Source organism: Callorhinus ursinus, unplaced genomic scaffold (assembly GCF_003265705.2).
Source record: "Callorhinus ursinus isolate GAN/ISIS: 27379988/994484 unplaced genomic scaffold, GSC_fseal_2.0 scaffold1, whole genome shotgun sequence".
NCBI lineage: Eukaryota > Metazoa > Chordata > Mammalia > Carnivora > Otariidae > Callorhinus > Callorhinus ursinus.
Genome location: NW_027397063.1, coordinates 82,661,419 through 82,686,384, shown reverse-complemented (window position 1 = coordinate 82,686,384; position 24,966 = coordinate 82,661,419). Strand labels below are relative to the sequence as shown.

Genomic DNA, 24,966 nt, shown 5'->3' with positions numbered 1-24,966 from the left:
AATATTATCTCTAGCTCTTGAGCTGAATCCGTATATTTGCTTATTTATACATTTTATAGAATATTCATATAAAGTATTGGGTGAATTCATGAAGAATTGTGTGGAATATATTCCAAGATTCTCAAACTGATAGCTCATAGTATGTTTCAGCATTTCCAGATATGAGTGTTTTAGTTTCCTTTGCACGAAATTTATTTCAAACTCATTTTTTCATCAGCTTCAATAATTTAAAATGTAGTTTAAAAGGGGGCAAAATAGAGTTTGCAGAGTGCATATCTTGCAGTTCAAATGTTCTGATGGTATGAGGACCCTTGAAGTCTTTTGACCTCACATTTACTCTCTGCACGAGTCTACTGCCATTCACAGCCCAAGGTTAAGAAAGACCTGTTTACACTGTTTGCATTTCTCCTTTTCCATTCACTATTCAAACCACTCCAATCTGGCTTCACATCAACTCTGCACCAAAATAGATTTGATCAGACCTCGATGGCACTAAACATCATCTTTCATTTCTCCTAATTCTTGATCTCTCAAAGCATTTGACCTGACTGGCCACTTCCTCTCTCCCTTATCTTTTCTTCCTATCACTTTCATTTTTTTTTCTTTTAAAATTCCCTGCAGGCTTGTCCTCTAAAATGTCACTATTTATTTTCAGAGTTCCTCAGGACTGAAAACTCCTAAATAAATATATTAGGGGTAGGGCCCCAATTCTAAGCAGCAGGCTCAGAAATCCAAAAGCCTGCTTGCCATCTCCAGCTGGATGCCTCATAGATGTCTCAAGTTTAACAAGTCTATAGCGGAACAAAGTATATCTTCCTCCTGTGTGCCCCACCCCCCCTTCCAGATCCAGCCTTTCTCTTGTGTTCTGAGTCTCAGTAAATGGTAAACCTTTTCAGCCATTGCTTGAATCAGAAAACAGGGAATCATGCTGGACATCTTTCCTTTTATCCCCTTTATCAAGTTATCATTTTTAATTTCTGAATCTACCTTGGATCTACCTATTTCCAGTTTTCACTGCCATAACCTGAACTCATGTCACTCTGATCTTCTGCCTGAGTCAGGTTCTGCATTGGCAGATTCTCACTGAGCATCCTATGTTTAATCTAAGCACCACATGGCAGCCAAAGTGAACTCTTAAGAACACAGATCTGTCATGTTGCTGCCTTACTTAAAACTCTGCATTTCTTTCCTATAATTCTTAAGAAACCTTTAATATGGCCTGTTATGTCCTACAGAATTAATCCCTGCCACTCTTCTAGCTTAATTTTGTGCTGTTCTCCTTCAAGTGTCTTTCATTATACCAAGCACCTTTCTGTCTCAGGACTTCAGCACATTCTTTTCCGTCAATCTTGACAGTTCTCTATACCCATTGAGCCCTATCTCATCTCCCTTTACCAGTGAATAACTACATACTCTTCAAAGATCGGTGAAAATGTTAGTTCCTCAGAAGCCTTCCCTGACCATTCAGGATGCTCTTGTTATAAAGTGTCATTGGCAGTATGTTCCTCTCTATTGTTGAATTTAGCACAATCACTATATAATGGCTGAAATTACTTGTTTGAAGTCTTTCTCACCTGCAGTAATATATGCTCCAGGGATTAAAAAAAACCCTGCATTTATATTGCTCTTGCTGTACAACATTCAAATAGTACCTTACCATGAAAGCACTTTCATGTATATTTATTTAATGAATGATCAAATGAACTGTAGCGATTTAAATGATAACTGATACTAGGTATTTCTAAAACTACTGGCACATAGTAGCTACTTAATAAATGTTTATAATTAAATTAAGGAGGGCACGTACTGCATGGAGCACTGGGTGTTATACAAAAACAATGAATGAATCGTGGATCACTGCATCAAAAACTAATGATGGACAGCCACATGCAGAAGAATGAAACTGGACCATTTCCTTACACCACACACAAAAATAGACTCCAAATGGTTGAAAGACCTAAACGTGAGACAGGAGTCCATCCAAATCCTAAAGGAGAACACAGGTAGCAACCTTTTCGACCTTAGCCGCAGCAACTTCTTCCTAGAAACATCGCCAAAGGCACGGGAAGCCAGGGCAAAAATGAACTATTGGGATTTCATCAAGATAAAAAGCTTTTGCACAGCAAAAGAAACAGTCCACAAAACCAAAAGACAACCGACAGAATGGGAGAAAATATTTGCAAATGACATATCAGATAAAGGGCTAGTATCCAAAATCTATAAAGAACTTATCAAACTCAACACCCAAAGAACAAATAATCCAATCAAGAAATGGGCAGAAGACATGAACAGACATTTCTCCAAAGAAGACATCCAAATGGCCAACAGGCACATGAAAAAGTGCTCAACATTGCTCGGCATCAGGGAAATCCAAATCAAAACCTCAATGAGATACCACCTCACGCCCGTCAGAATGGCTAAAATTAACAAGTCAGGGAACGACAGATGTTGGCGGGGATGTGGAGAAAGGGGAACCCTCCTACACTGTTGGTGGGAATGCAAGCTGGTGCAACCCCTCTGGAAAACAGTATGGAGGTTCCTCAAACAGTTGAAATTAGAGCTACCATTCGATCCAGCAATTGCACTACTGGGTATTTACCACAAAGATACAAATGTAGGGACCCGAAGGGGTATGTGTACCCCAATGTTTATAGCAGCAATGTCCACAATAGCCACACTGTGGAAAGAGCCAAGATGCCCATCGACAGATGACTGGATAAAGAAGATGTGGTATATATACACAATGGAATATTATGCAGCCATCAAAAGGAATGAGATCTTGCCATTTGCAACGACGTGGATGGAACTGGAGGGTGTTATGCTGAGTGAAATAAGTCAATCAGAGAAAGACATGTATCACATGACCTCACTGATATGAGGAATTCTTAATCTCAGGAAACAAACTGAGTGTTACTGGAGTGGTTGGGGGTGGGAGGGATGGGGTGGCTGGGTGATAGACATTGGGGAGGGTATGTGCTATGGTGAGCGCTGTGAATTGTGGAAGACTGTTGAATCACAGATCTGTACTTCTGAAACAAATAACGCAACATATTTTAAGAAAAAAGAGAAAAAAGAAGATAACAGGAGAGGAAGAAAAGGAGAGTATGTCAGAGGGGGAGACGAATCATGAGAGATGATGGACTCTGAAAAACAAACTGAGGGTTCTAGAGGGGAGGGGTGTAGGGGGATGGGTTAGCCTGGTGATGGGTATTGAGGAGGGCACGTTTTGCATGGAGCACTGGGTGTTATGAACAAACAATGAATCATGGAACACTGCACCAAAAACTAATGTAATATATGGTGATTAACATAACAATAAAAAATTAAAATATTAAAAAAAACTAATGATGTATTGAATGGTGACTAACATAACATAATAAAATAAAATTAAAAAAATAAATCAATGACTATAATTTTTAAAAAGATACATCCTTTTATTTTGTTTAAATAAAGGATGTTCCTGATAAACATTGAACCTTGACCGGATTATTAACTATAACTTTTATTATCAAAATGATGTTTGTTATCTTTGGCTTTGGCAAAAGGATTTTTGTACTCTTTTTTTTTTTTTTTTAGTTAAGCTTTATGCCCCATGTGGGGCTTGAACTTGAGACTCTGAGATCAAGAGTTGCATGCTCTACAGACTAAGCCAGGCAGGTGCCTCTTGAAAGCATGCTTTTCAGAGAAAATAATTTTGAATTCTTGGATGTCAACATATTAAAGCTGATAGTTACCATTTTATATCTAGGAAGTTTCTTCCTGTTAGAGTCTACATATTTTAGATTTTAACAAAATGAGGTTGATTAAAATTTTCTGCAGCTTTTAGGTTTAAGTTATTTTGTTATTATATTATTCCAGAATTGTTTTTTTTTAAACTCCCAAGAATTCATGGACAAATTCAGTATCTTCTGCTGAATTGTTGCATTTCCTTTAATGATGAATTTAGACAACACACACACTAGTACAGCTCTGTGACTTAAATAACTACAGAAATTAAAAAAATTTTATATCATGTTCTCATTGTTGCAAACATTTCAAAATATCATTTTAGGTGGTCTCTATTTTGAAATTATGGTAGTTTTTTTTTTTAACCTGCTACTGTATTTTGTTACTTAATGTGCTAATATGCACATAAAATGCCATATTATATATTTGATTAATTTAAAATATGATGACTGTAGGATTGGTTCCTTTGGAATGCTATGTGTATTTAACATGAATTTTAAAACATTATTCTGGGAAAAGGATCTTAGGTTTTATCAGATTGCCAAGGGTTCCATATCACATAAATGGTAAAGGCATTCCTGCATTTACTATTTTTTGGTTGTGTCATTCATTGTATTTAGTGCTCATTCAGAAAAACTCTTGAGGGAAGAGACTCCAATATTCAAAAGAAAGATCGAAATGAAAAAGAATGCCACAGGTCCTACATTCAAATTCAGTTGTAAAACCTTAATTTTTTAAAACTATTTTGTAGGTAAGTTCCTTACCTTAATATGCAATATTCTTTTCCATCTCTTTTCTGCTTTGTGTCCAAACTCTACTTGTTTCAGGCTGAAACTGAGGTTTTGAAGTAGAGTTAGGTCCCTGAACACTTGCTACTTCACACCTGTCTGCAGGGCAGTAATTCTTTTGGATTAAATTTTTCACTTCATCAGCAAACACGTAGGGAATAAATACGTGTTTGCTGTTGATTAGAAAGAATTAACCTCAGGCTCACTCTATTCTGGGCCATACAAATCTATGCTTCTGAATAGAGGGAGATTGCAAGAAGCATCCTTATCATTTTGTCACACTGAGAGTGGAGGAGTGGGTTGAGGAACCTTTTCATGACTGGTAAAGGACAATCAAATCCATCCAATTAAAATGAAAAAAAATGAGAGCACAATTACCCTCTCTTTTAAACTAGATTTTGTTGTTGTTTGAACTGAATTTTCCATTTCTTATGGTCATTAACCACCCAGTAAGAGATAATATAGTTGAACTTGAGGATTGGCATTGAAAGTATAGTTCCACTTAGTATTTCCACCATGATGTACTGGCCTTAAACAAATGAGCAATTAACTATTTGTTTTAGTGAAATTTACAAGTAGTTGATTATTTTTGTATATGTAGAAATTTTGTTTCATATATTTTAATGAAGAAGTTCTTTTTTTTAAGATTTTATTTATTTGAGAGAAGAGAGAAAGAGAGAGAGAGCATGAGCCAGGGGGAGGGGAGAGGGAGAAGGAGAGGGACAAGCAGGTACCCTACTGAGCAAGGAGGCTGAAGCGGGCTCAATCCCAGGACCCCAAGATCATGACCTGAGCCGAAGGTGGACACTTAACTGACTGAGCCACCCAGGCTCCCCTGAAGATATTTCTCAATATCTTTACTTGTTTACACACACACACACACACACACACACACACACACACACACACTTCTGCATTCTAAAAGTGATTTAATTATGACCGTAAACATTGCATTGTTAATTATGGTCCACTTTCTCTGACATTTTCATATTACTAATAATGACAGCAAGCGTTGGTATTGGAAAGGACATTGGTTTTGAAGCAAGAGAGCTGGGCTTGATTTCTGGCTCTTCTGTTCAGTATGTAGTTTTCTGATCATGGGCAGTTTATTAACTACAGGTCAGTTCACTCAACTATAAAAAGAGGGTGTTAATACTACCTCATTAACTGAATGAAATAGTAGATGCACATTGAGAAGTCCACATCTGATACCTAATAAATGATAGTGATAGTATTAGTGTGTTGTAAAAGTCTATCATCAAGACAACTGAATATTTTGTGTTTTTTCCTATGTGAAAGGCCTACTCTAGTGTTCTTTTGTCTACTTTTAGTGGCTAACATATCACTGCTGAAAAGGTATTTGTACCTTGTAGCTCCTTCCTTATTTTTGACTTGGCCTTTTCTTCCTCTCTGTAATTTTGGTTCATATTTTTTAGTGTTATGATCAGCAGTTCTAGCATTTTATAGACAAACTTAACACATTTGATCAGTGAGTTAGTGAATCATGTTATGATGCATGTGATTATTTTTTTCTCACAGATCTTATTGTCTTTTGGATGATTTTATGTTTGTTTAGAGGCTTTTCTGTTTATGGAAACCGCTGTGAATAAGCAAATTAAATCAGGGCTGCTTTCCTGTGTAATCTTCCATGTCCCCAAGGGTCTGCAGGTCACACAGCTAAGGGGACATCTTTCTATCTTTAGACATGCCACAGGACAGTGCATTGGGCAGGGGTGCATGATTTTTCCGGTAGAGGTTCCTTTAGCTTATAGTTCCTCTCCTCTGGAATACACTGCTCCTGCTTTCCTCTGTGTCTCTGTGTGTTAGAGTGGTGGGGCATTTGTCAGTCCCCTGAGCTAGTCAATGTACTGTTCTTGGCCTGCTCGCTAAGAGAGAAGTCTACAGCTCTTCAGTTTGCTCCCCTAGGAATACAGTTCTCCAGTCATCTCAAACTCCTCTCCAGTGCAGACAGCCCTGGGTTGAGGTTGAAGGAGGCAATATGGGTTCAGGTGGGGTTGAGCCCAGCCTAAACTGTATGCTTGGATGGACTGCACATTCTGACACTCTGACCTTGTGGTTCTAGTTCAACCAGCCTGTCTCCACCAGAAGTCTTCTCACTCATTTTCTCACAATTTTCCTTGAGAGTCTTGTTATCTTCCTGACATTCTCACTTCATAGTTCCATCATCCCAAGTCCATCAGAAAGATGCTGCTTCTGGAATTGGTTCAAATCTTTTTCCCACAGGCCCATATTTAAGAATATTTTGAGACAGGAAGTTCATCAAATATTCTCTAATAGTTAGGTACCCCTACCTTTCTGGCCCCCAACTCCAAACAAGGCACAAAGTAAAATTCTAATATAACCTTCAGCTCTGGCTGAACCAAACCATGGTGTTAACAAAATTAAGTTTGTCAAATTTGTTGTTTCAACATTTAGATATATTGAAGAAAGATTTTAAAAGTCATTTTCATCCTATTTGAAGATTTTGCCATTCACTATTCCTGTTACCCTGTCTTTATGGATTTGCTTTTCTTTTAGTCAAGTTTTTACTATCAAAAATATATTTAAATTATAAAAAGTATTTCTATGTTAATGGATTTTTCATATTTTTCTTTTCACCAGCAAACAATTAAGTCAAATATATAGCTAAATAGCATATTTATATAATAGCAGTTCTAAAAATTTTAGGTAAATTTGTGAACATTAGAAATTATACTTTACATGAAAATATGTTTCATGTAGAACTTTTTTTGAATTTTAAAAATACCATCATATACTTTTTCTCTGAATTCATGAATTGATTGTATTTATGTGTTTTTCATCAACAAGTTAATCTTAGGAGAATGGATTTGCTTTAAAAGGATTGTGAGAAATATCTTACTTTAATGTTCAAATGACCCTTTAGGTGAAGGAAATAAGCACAAGGAAGTAGACTTCAGTACACAGAACTGAGTTTTTAGTCCTAGGAATAGGAATCACATTCACCCATAATGGGAATTTATAAATGGAGCAATGTAGCAAGGTATATTCTTCACTTAAGGGATCAAAATGTAAAGCTGACTTAAATAGCTTCTAGTTTTGCTCCATCATGATTATGGTGTTAGTTTATCATTATTTGCTCCTAATGTTTATTTTATGCCTCTATGCAGAGGATAGATTTTGTTGTTTGTTGGTTTTGTTTTGTGCGGGAATTTTTTGCTATTATTTGTTGTAACCTCTTTATTTCTTAATGTTTCACAGTTTCATTCAACAAACATTTATTCCATGCCAAATCTGGAAAAGGCTTTGTGAGATACTATTGGAGTGACAGAAATGAATAAGATATGAACTTGTATTAGCTCCTAAGCTACTGAGGGAAAAAGGCCTATAGAGAACTAATTCATATAGAGCAAAGGAATTGTGAGCTGTAGCAAGTATGCAGAGGGACAGTTTTAAACTGGGTGTGGAAAGGAATATTTCTGTATTTCATGAGCAGATTCTTAAAAAAGAAGTGGGATTTTTGGTTACTGGATCTAGCATTCCAACTTTTCTTTGGGAAGCAATATAAAATCAGGTCAGAGAACAGGGAAGTGGCTCATCTGAAGGGTTCTTCTAGGAATCACTAACATTTGAATTAAAATTACATAAGGTTTTCAAATAAATATAACTTTCATCCCAGTGACTGTGTTTAACTCTTAGGCAATCTATCTAGTCAAGAGAAACATGAAGTTTCACATTGCTAGACACAGGTAGACACTCCATAGTTGCTCTTTCTTGCCACTTTTGCTGTTTTGGACAAAACTGATTAACTGAATCTGAAAGTTTTTGTTTTAATTTTTATTTATTTACTTTTTTGGGGAATAAATCCAACAGATTTTGAATGGCTTAGGCAAAGACATTTATTTTTATTATAGAGCTTACTTTTCTGTAAAATGCTCAGAGTGTTTTATGGGCTTATTGGGGACATATTTAGAAATGAAACAGAGAAAAGGTTTTAAAAAAGCCATGTTTCACAGTATCTTTCTAAATCTCTCACATATCCATTAGTGTAGTTACCAAAGCTTATGCCATTTTCTGATTGTGGAACTTTAATAAAAGTGTTCCCATTCACCTCTTTTAATTGTCGGGTCTGAGCAAAGTATTAATTGTTGTCAGTACTAGAAAATTTGCACAAAATGGTAAGTCATGTGGCTAAAAACAGAAAAAAAAATGTACAGAAAACACAAAAATAGAGCCATTCCTTAAAATTCTCTGTTCCTCTCCTCAGTACTGTGGGAGTTTAGCATATTATATTTATTTCTGTACAAATTTTATAAATCTATATGCTCTTTTGGTGGCAGAACTATCTTTGTGTTCCTTGCAACAGATACATGGCCCTTGCATATAAAAGACACTTGATAACTATTAGACTGAATCATATAAATTGCTGTTTGTCTAGAGTCACATATAATCAAATACTAGTAATGTCAGATGGTTCGATCTAAATTCATTGAGTGAATGAAGAAATGGATGAATGAATTATTCTTCCAACTCATAGTCTGTGGATTTTTATCACATAACCCAAAACTTTCACTGGATAGTGCACCTTACTGAGCCTTGTCACTCTAGAACATTGCTCTCCAAGCTCTTTTGGTCATGAACCCCCATTAATATAGCATGTTTAAGGTGACACATCCAAATATGTATTGTTATTATAATTTATATGCATATTTTTTATTGCCATACTAAGGTATTCTTGCAATGCTATGCATCATCCATTAATCACCTGGGGTATGCATAACCCATTTCAGAAAACACCATTCACTGCTGAATTTTCTGATTCTCTCAGACAATTACAGGTTTATTTTCACTGATCTTCAAACTCAATACTTTCTGAATAATTTCATCCAAAAATTTAATTTCTGTGTAAAGATTTATTGATGGATTCCAATCAAATTTGGGGATGGGGCATTTCTCATATATAAACATATTAATTAAACAACAAAGGGAGGCCTTATGCATTCAAGCAAATTCCTCCTCTTGCACATCTATTTTTTAAATTTATTTATTTATTTATCATTTTTAAGATGTATTTATTTGAGAGCGAGAGGGAAAACAAGCAGAAAGAGGGGCAGAGGGAGATGGAGAGAATCTCAAGCAGACTCCCTACAGAGCGCAGAGCCTGACCTGTGACTAGATCGCACTACCCTGAGGTCATGAACCAAGGCAAAATCAAGTGTCACCCATAGCTACCCCTGCAAATCTATTTTAATGCAATTAAAAACAGCCACTTTGTATTCTAGGTTATGTTGTTTCAATTTGTATCTATTGAATCTTTCATAAATTGCAATATATCCTACATAGGATTTATGATTTATAGTTTATTCTGCCTCATAAAATGTTTTTTTCTTTAAATTTTTTATTAAAGATTTTATTTATTTGAAAGAGAGAGACACAGCGAGAGAGGGAACACAAGCAGGGGGAGTGGGAGAGGGAGAAGCAGGCTTCCCTCTGAGCAGGGAGCCCAACGTGGGGCTCAAACCCAGGACCCTGGGATCATGACCTGAGCCGAAGGAAGACGCTTAATGATTGAACCACCCAGGTGCCCCTTTAAATTTTTTATTGTTATGTTAATCACCATACATTACATCATTAGTTTTTGATGTAGTGTTCCATGATTCATTGTTTGTGCATAACACCCGTGCTCCATGCAGAACATGCCCTCTTTAATACCCATCACCAGACTAAACCATCCCCCCACCCCCTCACCTCTAGAACCCTCAGTTTGTTTTTCAGAGTCCATCATCTCTCATGGTTCGTCTCCCCCTCCGATTTCCCTCCTTCATTCTTCCCCTCCTGCTATCTTCTTTTTTTTTTTTTAGCATACATTGCATTATTTGTTTCAGAGGTACAGATTTGTGATTCAAGAGTCTTGCACAATTCACAGTGCTCACCATAGCACATACCCTCCCCAATGTCTATCACCCAGCCACCCCATCCCTCCCACCACATTCCCACTCCAACAACCCTCAGTTTGTTTCCTGAGATTAAGAATTCCTCATATCAGTGAGGTCATATGATACATGTCCTTCTCTGATTGACTTATTTCACTCAGCATAACACCCTCCAGTTCCATCCACATCGTTGCAAATGGCAAGATCTCATTCCTTTTGATGGCTGCATAGTATTCCATTGTATATATATACCACATTTTCTTTATCCATTCATCTGTTGATGGACATCGTGGTTCTTTCCACAGTGTGGCTATTGTGGACATTGCTGCTATAAACTTCGGGGTGTACGTACCCCTTCGGATCCCTACATTTGTATCTTTGGGGTAAATACCCAGTAGTACAATTGCTGGATCGTATGGTCGCTCTATTTTCAACTTTTTGAGGAACCTCCATACTGTTTTCCAGAGTGGCTGCACCAGCTTGCATTCCCACCAACAGCGTAAGAGGGTTCCCCTTTCTCCGCATCCCTGCCAACATCTGTTGTTTCCTGACTTGTTAATTTTAGCCATTCTGACTGGTGTGAGGTGGTATCTCACTGAGGTTTTGATTTGGATTTCCCTGATGCCAAGCGATGTTGAGCACTTTTTCATGTGTCTGTTGGCCATTTGGATGTCTTCTTTGGAAAAATGTCTGTTCCTGTCTTCTGCCCATTTCTTGATTGGGTTATTTGTTCTTTGGGTGTTGAGTTTGATAAGTTCTTCATAGAGTTTGGATACTAGCCCTTTATCTGATATGTCATTTGCAAATATCTTCTCTCATTCTGTCAGTTGTCTTTTGGTTTTGTTGACTGTTTCTCTTGCTGTGCAAAAGGTTTTTATCTTGATGAAGTCCCAATAGTTCATTTTTGCCCTTGCTTCCCTTGCCTTTGGCGATGTTTCTAGGAAGAAGTTGCTGCAGCTGAGGTCGAAGAGGTTGCTGCCTGTGTTCTCTTTTAGTATTTTGATGGACTCCTGTCTCACGTTTAGGTCTTTCAACCATTTTGAGTGTATTTTTGTGTGTGGTGTAAGGAAATGGTCCAGTTTCATTCTTCTGCATGTGGCCGTCCTATTTTCCCAACACCATTTGTTGAAGAGACTTTTTTTCCATTGGACATTCTTTCCTGCTTTGTCTAAGATTAGTTGACCATAGAGTTGAGGGTCCATTTCGGGGCTCTCTATTCTGTTCCATTGATCTATGTGTCTGTTTTTGTGCCAGTACCATACTGTCTTGATGATGACAGCTTTGTAATAGAGCTGGAAGTCCGGAATTGTGATGCTGCCAGCTTTGCTTTTCTTTTTCAACATTCCTCTGGCTATTCGGGGTCTTTTCTGGTTCCATACAAATTTTAGGATTATTTGTTCCATTTCTTTGAAAAAAGTGGATGGTATTTTGATGGGGATTGCATTAAATGTGTAGATGGCTCTAGGTAGCATTGACATCCTCACAGTATTTGTTCTTCCAATCCATGAGCATGGAACGTTTTTCCATTTCTTTGTGTCTTCCCTCAATTTCTTTCAAGAGTATTTTATAGTTTTCTGAGTACAGATCCTTTGCCTCTTTGGTTAGATTTATTCCTAGGTATCTTATGGTTTTGGGTGCAATTGTAAATGGGATCAACTCCTTAATCTGTCTCTCTTCTGTCTTGTTGTTGGTGAACAGGAATGCCACTGATTTCTGTGCATTGATTTTATATCCTGCCACTTTACTGAATTCCTTTATGAGTTCTAGCAGTTTTGTGGTGGAGTCTTTTGGGTTTCCACATAAAGTATCATATCATCTGCAAACAGTGAGAGTTTGACTTCCTCTTTGCCGATTTGGATGCCTTTGATTTCTTTTTGTTGTCTGATTGCTGTGGCTAGGACTTCTAATACTATGTTGAATAGCAGTGGTGATAGTGGACATCCCTGCTGCATTCCTGACCTCAGGGAGAAAGCTCTCATTTTTTTCTCCATTGAGAATGATATTCGCTGTAGGTTTTTCATAGATGGCTTTTATGATATTGTGGTATATACCCTCTATCCCTATACTCTGAAGAGTTTTGATCAAGAAAGGATGCTGTACTTTGTCAAATGTTTTTTCTGCATCTATTGAGAGGATCATATGATTCTTGTTCTTTCTTTTGTTAATGTATTGTAACACGTTGATTGTTTTGCAGATGTTGAGCCAACCTTGCAGCCCAGGGGTAAATCCCACTTGGTCGTGGTGAATAATCCTTTTAATGTACTGTTGGATCCTACTGGCTACTATTTTGGTGAGAATTTTTGCATCCATGTTCATCAAGGATATTGATCTGTAATTCTTTTTGATGGAGTCTTTGTCTGGTTTGGGGATCAAGGTAATGGTGGCCTCATAAAACGAGTTTGGAAGTTTTCCTTCCATTTCTATTTTTTGGAACAGTTTCAGGAGAATAGGTTTTAATTCTTTAAATGTTTGGTAGAATTCCCCTGGGAAGCCATCTGGCCCTGGGCTTTTGTTTGTTGGGAGATTTTGGATGACTGTTTCAATTTCCTTAGTGGTTATAGGTCTGTTCAGGTTTTCTATTTCTTCCTGGTTCAGTTTTGGTAGTTGATGCATCTCTAGGAATGCATCCATTTCTTCCAGGTTATCTATTTTGCTGGCATAGAGTTGCTCATAATATGTTCTTATAATTTTTTGTATTTCTTTGGTTTGGTTGTGATCTCTCTCCTTTCACTCATGATTTTGTTGATTTGGGTCATTTCTCTTTTCTTTTGGATAAGTCTGGCCAGGGGTTTATCAATCTTGTTAATTCTTTCAAAGAACCAGCTCCTAGTTTCATTGATCTGTTCTACTATTCTTTTGGTTTCTAGTTCATTGATTTCTGCTCTGATCTTTATTATTTCTCTTCTCCTGCTGGGTTTAGGCTTTATTTGCTGTTTTTTCTCTAGCTCCTTAGGTGTAGGATTAGGTTGTGTACATAAGACCTTTCTTGTTTCTTGAGAAAGGCTTGTATTGCTATATACTTTCCTCTTAGGACTGCCTTTGCTGCATCCCCAAAATTTTGAACAGTTGTGTTTTCATTTTCATTGGCTTCTATGAAATTTTTTAATTCTTCTTTAATTTCCTGGTTGACCCATTCATTCTTTTAGGTAGGATGCTCTTTAGCCTCCATGTATTTGAGTTCTTTCTGACTTTCCTCTTGTGATTGAGTTCTAGTTTCAAAGCATTGTGGTCTAAAAATATGCACGGAATAATCCCAATCTTTTGGTACCGGTTGAGACCTTATTTGTGACCTAGGATGTGATCTATTCTGGCGAATGTTCCATGGACACTAGAGAAGAATGTGTATTCCGTTGCTTTGGGATGGAATGTTCTGAATATGTCTGTGCAGTCCATTTGGTCCAGTGTGTTGTTTAAAGTCTTTATTTCCTTGTTGATCTTTTGCTTAGATGAGCTGTCCATTTCAGTGAGGGGGGCGTTAAAGTCCCCCACTATTATTGTATTGTTGTCAATGTGTTTCTTTGCTTTTGTTATTAATTCCCTTATATAATTGGCTGCTCCATGTTAGGGGCATAGATATTTACAATTGTTAGATCTTCTTTTTGGATAGACCCTTTAAGTAGGATATAGTGTCCTTCCTCATCTCTTATTATAGTCTTTGGTTTAAAATCTAATTTGTCTGATATAAGGATTGCCACCCCAACTTTCTTTTGGTGTCCATTGGCATGGCAAATGGTTTTCCACCCCCTCACTTTCAATGTGGGGGTATCTTTGGGTCTAAAATGAGTCTCTTGCAGAAAGCATATTGATTGGTCTTGTTTTTTAATGCAATCTGATAGCTTGTGTCTTTTGATTGGGGCATTTAGCCAATTTACATTCAGGGTAACTATTGAAAGATATGAATTTAGTGCCATTGTATTGCCTGTAAGGTGACTGTTACTGTATATTGTCTATTCCTTTCTGGTCTATGCTGCTTTTAGGCTCTCTCTTTGCTTAGAGGACCCCTTTCAATATTTCTTGGAGGGCTGGTTTCGTGTTTGCAAATTCCTTTAGTTTTTGTTGGTCCTGGAAGCTCTTTATTTCTCCTTCTATTTTCCTTGACAGCCTAGCTGGATATAGTATTCTTGGCTGCATATTTTTCTCATTTAGTGCTCTGCATATATCATGCCAGTCCTTTCTGGCCTGCCAGGTCTCTGTGGATAGGTCTGTTGCCAATCTGATGTTTCTACCATTATAGGTTACATATCTCTTCTCCCGAGCTGCTTTCAGGGTTTTCTCTTTGTCTCTGAGACTCGTAAGTTTTACTATTAGATGTCAGGGTGTTGACCTATTTTTATTGATTTTGAGAGGGGTTCTCTGTGCCTCCTGGCTTTTGATGCCTGTTTCCTTCCCCACATTAGGGCAGTTCTCTATTATAATTTGCTCCAATATACCTTCTGCCCCCCTCTCTCTTTCTTCTTCTTCTGGGATCCCAATTTTTCTAATGTTGTTTCAACTTATGGTATTGCTTATCTCTCGAATTCTGCCCTTGTGATCCAATAGTTGTTTATCTCTCTTTTTCTCAGCTTCTTTATTTTCCATCATTTGGTCTTCTATATCGCTGATTCTTCTGCCTCATTTATCCTAGCAGTTAGTGCCCCCATTTTTGATTGCACCTCAGTAATAGTCTTTTTGATTTCGACCTGGGTAGATTTTAGTTCTTTTATTTCTCCAGAAAGGCTTTCTCTAATAACTTCCATGCTTTTTTCAAGCCTAGCTAGTATCTTTAAAATCATGATTCTGAACTCTAGGTCCGACGTCGTACTAATGTCCCTATTGAGTAGGTCTCTGCAGACGGTAGTACCTCTTGTTCTTTTTATTGAGGTGATTTTTTCCATCTTGTCATTTTGTCCAGAGGAGAATAGATGAATGAGAAAACAGAATGCTAACAGGGTAACATCCCCCGAAGATATACTCTAAACAAATCAGAAAAGACCTGAGACCAGGGGAAAAGAAAGGGAAAGAAAGAAAAAAGAAAGAGAAAAAAGAAGAAAAAGAAAAAGATAAAAACAAACAAAAACAACAAAACAAAACAAAACAAAAGAATATTATCAAATATGATCAGGCTGGTGCATAGATCAGTGCCATACTCTAGATTTTGGGTGCACTGTGGTCTGTTAGAAGAACGTGCTTCCCAAAATTTTAAAGAAAGACTTATGTATGTACATCTTAAGGGTTGATACGATGAAGGGATGGAATATGACTGTAAAGATGAAAAGTATAAAAAAATTTTATAAAAGGAATTGATAAGAAGTTGTTTGAAAAAAGAAAGAAGAGGATTAAAAAAAAAAAAGAAAGAAAGAGAAAAAAGGGAGAGAATGTGATCAGGCAGGAGACTAGAACAAAGCCATAGAAGAAACTGTATCTCAAAATTTTAAAGAGAGAACAACATATATATATATCAAAAATAAGGGTAACTACTATGATGGGATAGAATATGACTCTAAAAATGAAAAATAATTTTTTTTTTTAAAAAGGGATTGATTAGATGTTGGTTGAAAAAGGGAAAAAGAAAAATTTAAAAAAAGACAGTTGAAAAAATTAACTTTGAAAGACTAAAGAATCGTGGTAAAAAAGCCATGAATTTATGCGCAGTATTCCCCTAGCACTGGAGTTCTGCCGTTCTCATTGATCGCTAAACTTGGTCTTGGCTGGCTCTTGCAGATCTTCTGGGGGGAGGGGCCTGTTGCCATGGTTCCCAAATGTCTTTGCCAGAGGCGGAATTGCCCCTCCCTTGTCGTCCGGGCTAAGTAATCTGCTCGGGTTTGCTCTCGGGAGCTTTTGTTCCCTGCAAGCTTTCAGTACAGCTTTGGAGGATGAGAGTGAAAATGGTGGCTTCCCGATCTCTGCCCTGGAGGAGCTGAGAACTTGGGGCCCCGCTCCTCAGTGCACCCCCAGAGAAAAGCAGTCAATCACTCCCATCTCCCCGGTCTCCGCCACCCTCTCTGCTCACCTGGCTTGTGACCGAGAGTTTCTATGTCTGGCACCCGACTCAGTGTGGAGTCTCCAAACCCAGCAGATCCCTGTGGTGCGCTCCCATGCCACTCCTCCCAGGGGAGGAAGGGGAGTCTCCCAGGATCTGCCGCTTGTTGGGTCCCTGCTGGAGGAGCAGTGGCCCGACTGCCGTGGATCATGGTTTATGGCAACCCCGAGCTGAGAGCCTGCGCCTCGGCTCCGTCTCTGCAGCCGTCTTCCCCGCTCTGATACCTGGGAGCTCTGCCACACTCAGGCACCCTCGGTTTTTCTGTGACCCTGAGGGTCCTGAGACCACACTGTCCTGCGAGGGTTCCACCCCCCCCCCCCCCCACCCCCCCCCCCCCCCGCGCAGCTACTGGAGTGACGTCCCTCATCGGAGCCGACTGCTAAAAGTTCCGATTTTGTGCTCTGCGGCTCTATCACTTGCCAGAAGCGGCCCTCGGAGGCCCCCTCCCCCATTGTCTATCCTCCCAAATTGCCTGGGATTCACTTCTCCGCACGTCCTACCTTCCAGAAAGTGGTCGCTTTTCTGTTCAGAGAGTTGTTGTTATTCTTTTCTTTGATCTCCTGTTGAGTTCATAGGTGTTCAGAATGGTTTGATCCCTATTCAGCTGAATTCCTGAGACCAGGCGAAATCCAGGTCTCCTACTCCTCCGCCATCTTGCCTCATAAAATATTTTTAATACTTTAGCCTACATTTATTTCTCCTTAAAAATTCTGATAACATATATTATCTAAGTTATACAACCAAAGTCATCATCATATACGGTTTTTGTTGGGAAATCTAAGGTAGGGGTAAAGGTTTGAACTGGGATGATCTCTTAAGTTTGATTTTAAGATTTGGTGCTTCTTAGTTTATGAAGGCTTTAAGACTTGAAAGTGGCCTTTCTCAATCTATGCAAGCAATAACCACATAATCAAAATTATTTTTCTATTTTTTTAAAAAGAAAATAAATAGCTGCTGGAGGACAATTAGAGAAACTGAGACCCCAATTCTTCCTTTAAATTTGGCTCCTTTATTCAGTGTGATGATTGATATCACTCACCTATCATTTAACTTGATACTCTTCTCTTGGCAAGGGTTACTCTCCATTAGGCTCAGTGGGTGATATCATCACTGTCCATATGATTAAATGACACTTAGTAATATGGATTTCCCAAATTGTGTAATATCTTCCTACTATGTCATCACTATCCCCATTTTATAGCCAGAACACAGGCAAATTTGGCTGTACAGTGAAGAGTTCAGATAGATAAATACAAGAAGGGGAGGTTTTAATTTAGCATTGGCATTGTTTAACATTCATAAAAAATTGTTTTATTGCCCAGATGTTGGAAATTTATTAATTATCATATTGGCTCTTGGGCCTGGTTCTTGCAAGGACTATAGTAGATGCCAGAAGCTAAATAACCTTTTGTCATTCTGCTGAATAAAGGATTGTTTGTGCTCTCCAGTTGATGAATTATCTCTGTGCCTTGTCATTATAAAAAGAAACTCATCTTGTTCACTGTCCTGGCAGGGGATGAGAAGGCCCCAGAGAGAGCACAGAGAATTTTTCCTCTCACAAATCATATGTAGGGTAGATGCTGTGGGTCCTGTCTAGAAATGAATGTGGAAAGAACCCAGGACAGGGCATAAAACTTGCATTGTTACTATTAGTTGATATATGATAGATTATTATGAATTTACAGAATTAAACATTTGCTTTTACCCATACTAAATTATTTTAAATCTAGCAATCAATTCTAGCACAGATAAATGTACTTTGTGTGTGCTTTGGAAATAAGGGAAAGCTTAAAATTCTATTGAAGCTAAGACAATACCAGTAGTTTTATAATTATTTTACTAATTCATGACAAATTTATGGAAACATTTATCAAAGTATATCATTGTGTACTGAAGAGAAAAAGCTAACTTGTTTCTTTAAATTACTATGTTTCCACTAAACAAAATGTGTCAAAATCTGCAACTAGATAAACTGTTTTGCTATTTTTTTCATTAATGAGTAAATTTTATTTTTTTAGAGTAGTTTTAGGTCCATAGCAAAATTGAGCACAGAGTATAGAGAGTTCCCATGTAACCCTTGTTCCCTCAAATAGCACGGCTTTTCCCACTATTGATATTCTGTCCCCATACATGCATAGCCCCACCCACTACTGATATCCCACACCACAGTGGTACGTTTGTTATAATAAACGAACCTACACTAACACATCATTATCACCCAAAGTACCTAGTTTGCCTTAGGGTTCACTCTTAGTGTTCTTTGTGTCAGTTTGAACATACGTATAATGGCATCTCTCCACCATTGTAGTATCATACAGAACAGTTTCATTTCTCTAAACCCTCTGTACTCTTGCTATTCATCCCTCCCTCGACACCCCCAATCACTGGCAACCACTAATTACTGTCTTTCTAGTTTTACCTTTTCCAGAGTGTCATATAATTGGAATCATTAAGTATGTTAGCCTTTTCAGATTGGCTTCTTTCACTTAGTAATATGCATTTATGTTTCCTCCATGTCTTTTTAAGGCTTGATAGCTCATTTCTCATTGTCTGGGTGTGCCACACTTTATTTTTCCCATTCACCCACCGAAGGACATCTTGGTTGCTTCCAAGTTTTGACAAGTATGAATGAAGCTGCTATAAACATCCATGTACAGGTTTTTGTATGGACATATGTTCAACCCCTTTGGGTAAATACTAAGGGATATGATTGACAGTCATACAATAAGAATATGTTTAGTTTGTACAAGAAACTGCCAATTGACTTGCAAAGTGGCTGTACCATTTAGCATTCCCACCAGCAGTAAATGAGAATTCATGTTGCTCCACTTCCTTGTCAGCATTTACTGTTGTCACTGTTTTCTACTAATCCTATCTAGAGGCTTCTCAATTTTTTTTTTAATCTTTTCAAAGAACGAGCTTTTGGTTCTGTTGATTTTCTCTATTGGTTTCCTGTTAGAATTTCTTTGATTTTCGACTCTAATTTTTATTATTTCTTTTCTTCTGCTTACTTGGATTTAATTTGTTCTTTGTTGTTGTTGTTGTTCCTTTTTAGTTATTAAAAGGAAGCCTAGATTATTGATTTTAGATCTTTCTTCTTTTTAAATATGTGTATTCAATGCTACAAATTTTCTTCTAAACTCTGCTTTCACAGTATCCCATAAATTTTAATAAATTATATCTTCACTTTCATTTAGTTCAAAATATTTTAAAATTTCTCTTGAGATTTTTTGTTTTGGCCCATGTGTTACCTAGAAAGCTATGGCTTAATCTCCAAGTATTTTAGAGGTTTTCCAGCTATCTTTCTGTTATTTATTTCTAATTTATATCCATTGTGATCTGAGAGCAGGCATTGTATGATTTTTATTCTTTTAAATATGTTAAGGTATCTTTTAGGGAACAGAATGTGGTCTGTCCTGATGAAAGGTCCATGTGATCTTGAGAAAAATATGTAATATACTATTTTTGGATGAACCAGTCTGTATATGTCAATTATATCCAGTTGAATGATGGTGCTGTTGAGTACAACTGTATCCGTACCAATTATCTTACCTGCTGAATCTGTCTTTTTCTGATAGAAGGGTGTTACATCACTAGCTCTAATACTGGATTCCTCTATTTCTTCTTATAGTTCTATCAGTTTTTGCCTCTCATGTACCTTGACGCTCTGTTGTTAGGCACAAATACATTAAGAATTGCACTGGGAAATCTTTCAGACACCCTAAACTCAATGTATAGAATATTAAATTCAAAGACTTTCTTTATAACTTTAGTCCTTTTTCTGTATTTCTTATTTTAGTCCATGATGTCAGTCACCATATCATGTTGCTCTCGTGGAGAAATTTGGAATAATTCTTAACTCCTTTTCCTTTTCATTTCCAATATCCATTCAATCACCATTTTTTTTTGTATTTGAACTCCTCAAATCTTTTGCATCTCTTCAATTACCCCCACCTTTTCAAATCCGTGTTATTTCATATTTGAATGGGATTGCCTTTAATTATCTCCTAATTGGTCTTTGTCTCTGCAGTCTCTACTTGAAAATATTTATCTTCTATCAAGCTCTTTATATGACCTTGTTGAAGTTTCAACCATTTTAATCTTCTTTCAAAGAAGACAATGGGTTTTCTGTCCTGTCAGTACACACACAGGTTGTTTTCCTCGAATGGAACTCATTCTTATGATCAGTTCTCTCCTAGTCATCTTTCTTGTTTAACTTAAATGTTGCTTTCTCTGGAAGTCACTTTATGGACATGCAAAGTGTGTATGAGGGGATCCTTCTACAAACTCCTATATCATCTCTCTTGCATGTTCTGTAGTATGAGACTTACCACACGGTTCCATTAGTTGTCTGATTAGTTGTCTCCTCCACTAGACTGCAAACTCCACGAGAGCACAGACCTTGACCTTTTTCACTATTGTTTCCCTCAAATCTAATATAGTGATTGGCATGGAATAGGTGGTTAAAAGCGTCTTCTTAATGGAGAGATAAAAACTGAAACAGCAGTCAGAAAGCAATATGAATAATTGTAGGGAGTTTTATTTATTTGTTTGCATTTTTGAAGTTCTTCTTCACAAAGATTTATGGTATTTAAATAGAAAGAAAGGAGAGGCTATATTTGAAGATGCTTGGAAGGAAGAGAAGGAAGGGGAGTGGCAGGAGGATGCGTCTTAGGAAGGAGGTAGGAAGAAAAGTATCTGAGAGAAGGCATATCTCTTACTTTAAATATTTAAATGTGTTTGTTTATCCTCTTGATCTAATATATACCCATGGTGCAAAATTCAAAAGTACAACAGAATGTACAGTGAAAAGTTAATCTTCTGTGTCTCCTCTCACCCAAGGATCATTTTTCCTCAACCTTGTGGATAATCACTGTGATCAGTTTTCTTTTCATCTTTCCCTACACAGTCTATGTATTTCTAAACATCTATAAGTTTATATGTGTGTGATTTTAAAAATATATCTTTGGGTCAGAGGCATAATACACACTTTTCTGTTTTCTATTTTGCTCCTGCAATTATCTGTCATTCATCTATCTCTATCTATCTATCTATCTATCTATCATCTATCTATCTATCATCTATCTATCTATATCATCTATCTATCTATCTTCATCTATCTATCTATCATCTATCATCTATCTATTTATCAATCATGTCCTCATTAGTAATATAACATTACATTTTTCATTTTAAACCTTCATGGAGGGGCGCCTGGGTGGCTCAGTTGGTTAAGTGTCTGCCTTCGGCTCAGGTCATGATCCCAGGATCCTGGGAGAGAGCCCCGCATTGGACTCCCTGCTCATTGGGGAGCCTGCTTCTCCCTCTCCCTCTGCTGCTCCCCCTACTTGTGCTCTCTCACCCTCTCTGTCAAATAAATAAATAAAAAATCTTTAAAAAATAAAAATAAAATAAACATTCATGGACCTCTATTATATCAATCAGCCATATTTTATTTACTCTGCTCCACACTGATGGAAAATTCTGTAATAACAAACAGCACCCCCAATGTATACCCTATACAAGCATCATTTTGTTTACATGAAAAATAAATAATAAAATAGAAATGTTAGATCAAAGGGTACATATATTTTTAATCTTGGAACATCTTACTAAGCTGCCTTTGTTTGAAGCTGTGCTAGTTACCCTCCCACCAGCTGTACCTTCAACTGCCACTAATGCAGTATGTGGCCAGACATTTTTATTTTTTCCAAACTAATGAGTTAAAAATGTCTCATTTTAGTTTTAATTTAAATTTCTGCAAATGTGACTGGGATACAATGACATTTTCTATGTTTAAGAGCCATATATTGTTGATTTTTTTATTTTTATATTTTTTGGTAAACATTCCATATGCTTTGCACAATATTTTTTAGTGGGATGGGCCTTGTGATGATTTACATCAAAGTGATATATTGTTATAAATACTTATGTGTATAACATACAATTTTGTTTAGGAATTTACAACTGTAACTGTAAATATTATATAGCTTTATATATATTTATAGTTATATGTCACAAAGGTATACATAAATGTACGTGCATTATCTGTGATAGAAGTTGAAAATATTTCCCCCATTTATCTTTAATCTCTTTACTTTGTTCATGGAGTTCTTCCTTCCTTTGGAGAATCTTTTAAATCTATGTAGTCATATTTGTCAGTTTTTATTTTATTGCTTCTGAGTTTTGTATAATTCAGAAAGTTGTTCCTCACTCTAAATTATGTTTTAAAAATTCCCTGTTTTATTTGAGTCATTTATTTATTCTTACATCTAATTATTTAATTCAGCAAAACTTTATTTTGTTGTAAAATATGTGATTATATCCAGCTTTTTTTCAGATAGTTTCCCAGACTGTCACAATACTATTCATTGTATGATACATATTTAGTTTCCCAGACTGTCACAATACTATTCATTGTATGATACATATTTTCTTCATTGACTTGAAATGTCCTTCTTTTTATATATGTCACTGATCATTTGCTAAGTTTTCATCTGCAATTTATTTATAGAGTTTCAATTTGATTTGATTTGATTCCTCTTCCTTTCTACTTCCCCACAAGGGAATTCTTTTTTTTTTTTTAAAGATTTATTTATTTATTTGAGAGAGAGAATGAGATAGAGAGAGAGAGAACATGAGAGGGGGGAGGGTCAGAAGGAGAAGCAGACTCCCCGCTGAGCAGGGAGCCCGATGTGGGACTTGATCCCGGGACTCCAGGATCATGACCTGAGCCGAAGGCAGTCGCTTAACCAACTGAGCCACCCAGGCGCCCCCCCACAAGGGAATTCTTATAGCCTTATATTTTGCTATTATAATATAGTTCTTTCTCATTACTCTTTATTTTTTCCTAGCTAGTCATGCTTGTTTATTATTATATGTGGTCTTTAGAGTAGTCTGTGAACTTTAAAAATTCTGTCAAATATTTTTATTAAAGCATATTAATTAAATAGATTAATTTATGGAACACTAAGAACTTCTATCTTCCATGACAAGAATGTAGTTTCTATTTCTTTTAGTTTTCTTTGTTCCTCAGAAGTTTTAGATTTTTTCCCTTAGATAGAACTTGCCTGTTTCTTATAATTTATTCCTACATAGCTGGGTTTTTTGGTGTGCAGTATGAAAGTTATTGATTTCTGCAATTAATTTTTCACTGTCATTAATTACCTTTGAGTTTCCAGACAAAATAATTATAGCAATATCAATGATACATTCACCACCTTCCTTCCAATTTGTATTTCTTTTCCTTATCTAATTGTGTTGGATAATACCCCCCTACCTATGACAAAAAAATCTGTGTAAGAGTGGATATTGCTATCTTGTTCATGACCTTAATGGGGATGTTTCTAGTGTAAACTCATTAAGTGCATGTTGTGCTTATGATTTCAGGTAAATATATTTCATCATATTAACAAAAGAATTCTCCATCCCTTCTTATTGAGAATTGTAATTATCATCAAGAATGGATTGTGATTTACATAAAATGTAGTATACTATGCAATCTAATATCTCTGTATGTAATAAGAATAATCATATGATTTTTCACTTTAAATCTATTATTATGGTAAATTGCACAGATAATTTTTTAATATTTAAGTTTCCTTACATTTGAGGGAACAAATCCTACTTCGTCTTCTTTTTTTTTAGAGAGAGAGTGAGAGCCCAAGCTGGGGAGAGACGCAGAGAGAGAGGGAGAAGGAGAAGCAGACTCCCCACTGAACAGGGAGCCTGATGAGAGGCTTGATCCCAGGACTCTGGGATCATGACCTGAGGCGAAGGGAGACACTTGACTGAGCCACCCAGGTGCCTGCCTACTTGGTCTTTTAATATGCTGCTGACTTCCGTTTGTACTTAGACTGTTATGATAGGAATAGATACAAAATTACGTTGAGTGGGAATAAACAAATGTGGGACCTTATTATTAATAAACTTGGTCATTTCACTGAAGTAAGGGAGTGATAATTATTTAATTACTAAGCATTTTAAAAGCTCATGCTACAACAAGGTAGTGTCTATTGAAGTTAGGAAAATGAGTAAGACATTATTTCTGTCTTCAAAGACCAACACATAACCAAGTGTGAGAAAAACATTCAACAAATCATAATGCAGTGTGGTCAGTTCTTTTACAGTGATAGCAACCTAGTGGAAACCCAGGCACCAGGACAACCTGGGATGTTTGGGGGAGATGGGGAGGGTTTCACAAGTGGTGACATATGATCTGGTTTGGAAGGGCAACTTTAAGCTTGCCATGAGAAGTGGAAGACTGAAAGCTTGATGTGAAATATACATGGAGCATCAACTGGATGTAGTTTGCTGGGAAACAAAACAAAGAGATGACTTCAGGTAACCCAGACATAGAAAGAAGTACCAACTTGAATTTAAAGAATAAGCTTTTATAGAACTAAGTTTACTAGAATTATTGAATATAAAGGCTAGAAGGAAACTTAAGACTCATTTCATTTATATGGCCACCTTGGTTAATAGAGAGGGCCACCTTCTCTAGACTGAGAGCTAGGGATTG

At 36.9% G+C, this 24,966-nt stretch overlaps 1 protein-coding gene across 3 annotated transcripts in view; it reads left to right on the top strand.

Annotated features, from left to right (window-relative positions):
- NLGN1 (neuroligin 1) overlaps positions 1 to 24,966 on the top strand; it is an 835,757-nt gene that overhangs the window by 94,470 nt on the left and 716,321 nt on the right. Inside the window, exon 2 of one of the 3 annotated variants that reach the window (XM_073897121.1) lies at positions 12,621 to 12,716. The exons of the other annotated variants lie outside the window; for them this stretch is intronic. The gene's annotated coding sequence lies outside the window, so the exon portion shown is untranslated. The remainder of the gene's footprint in view (positions 1 to 12,620; positions 12,717 to 24,966) is intronic. 3 annotated transcript variants of the gene reach the window in all.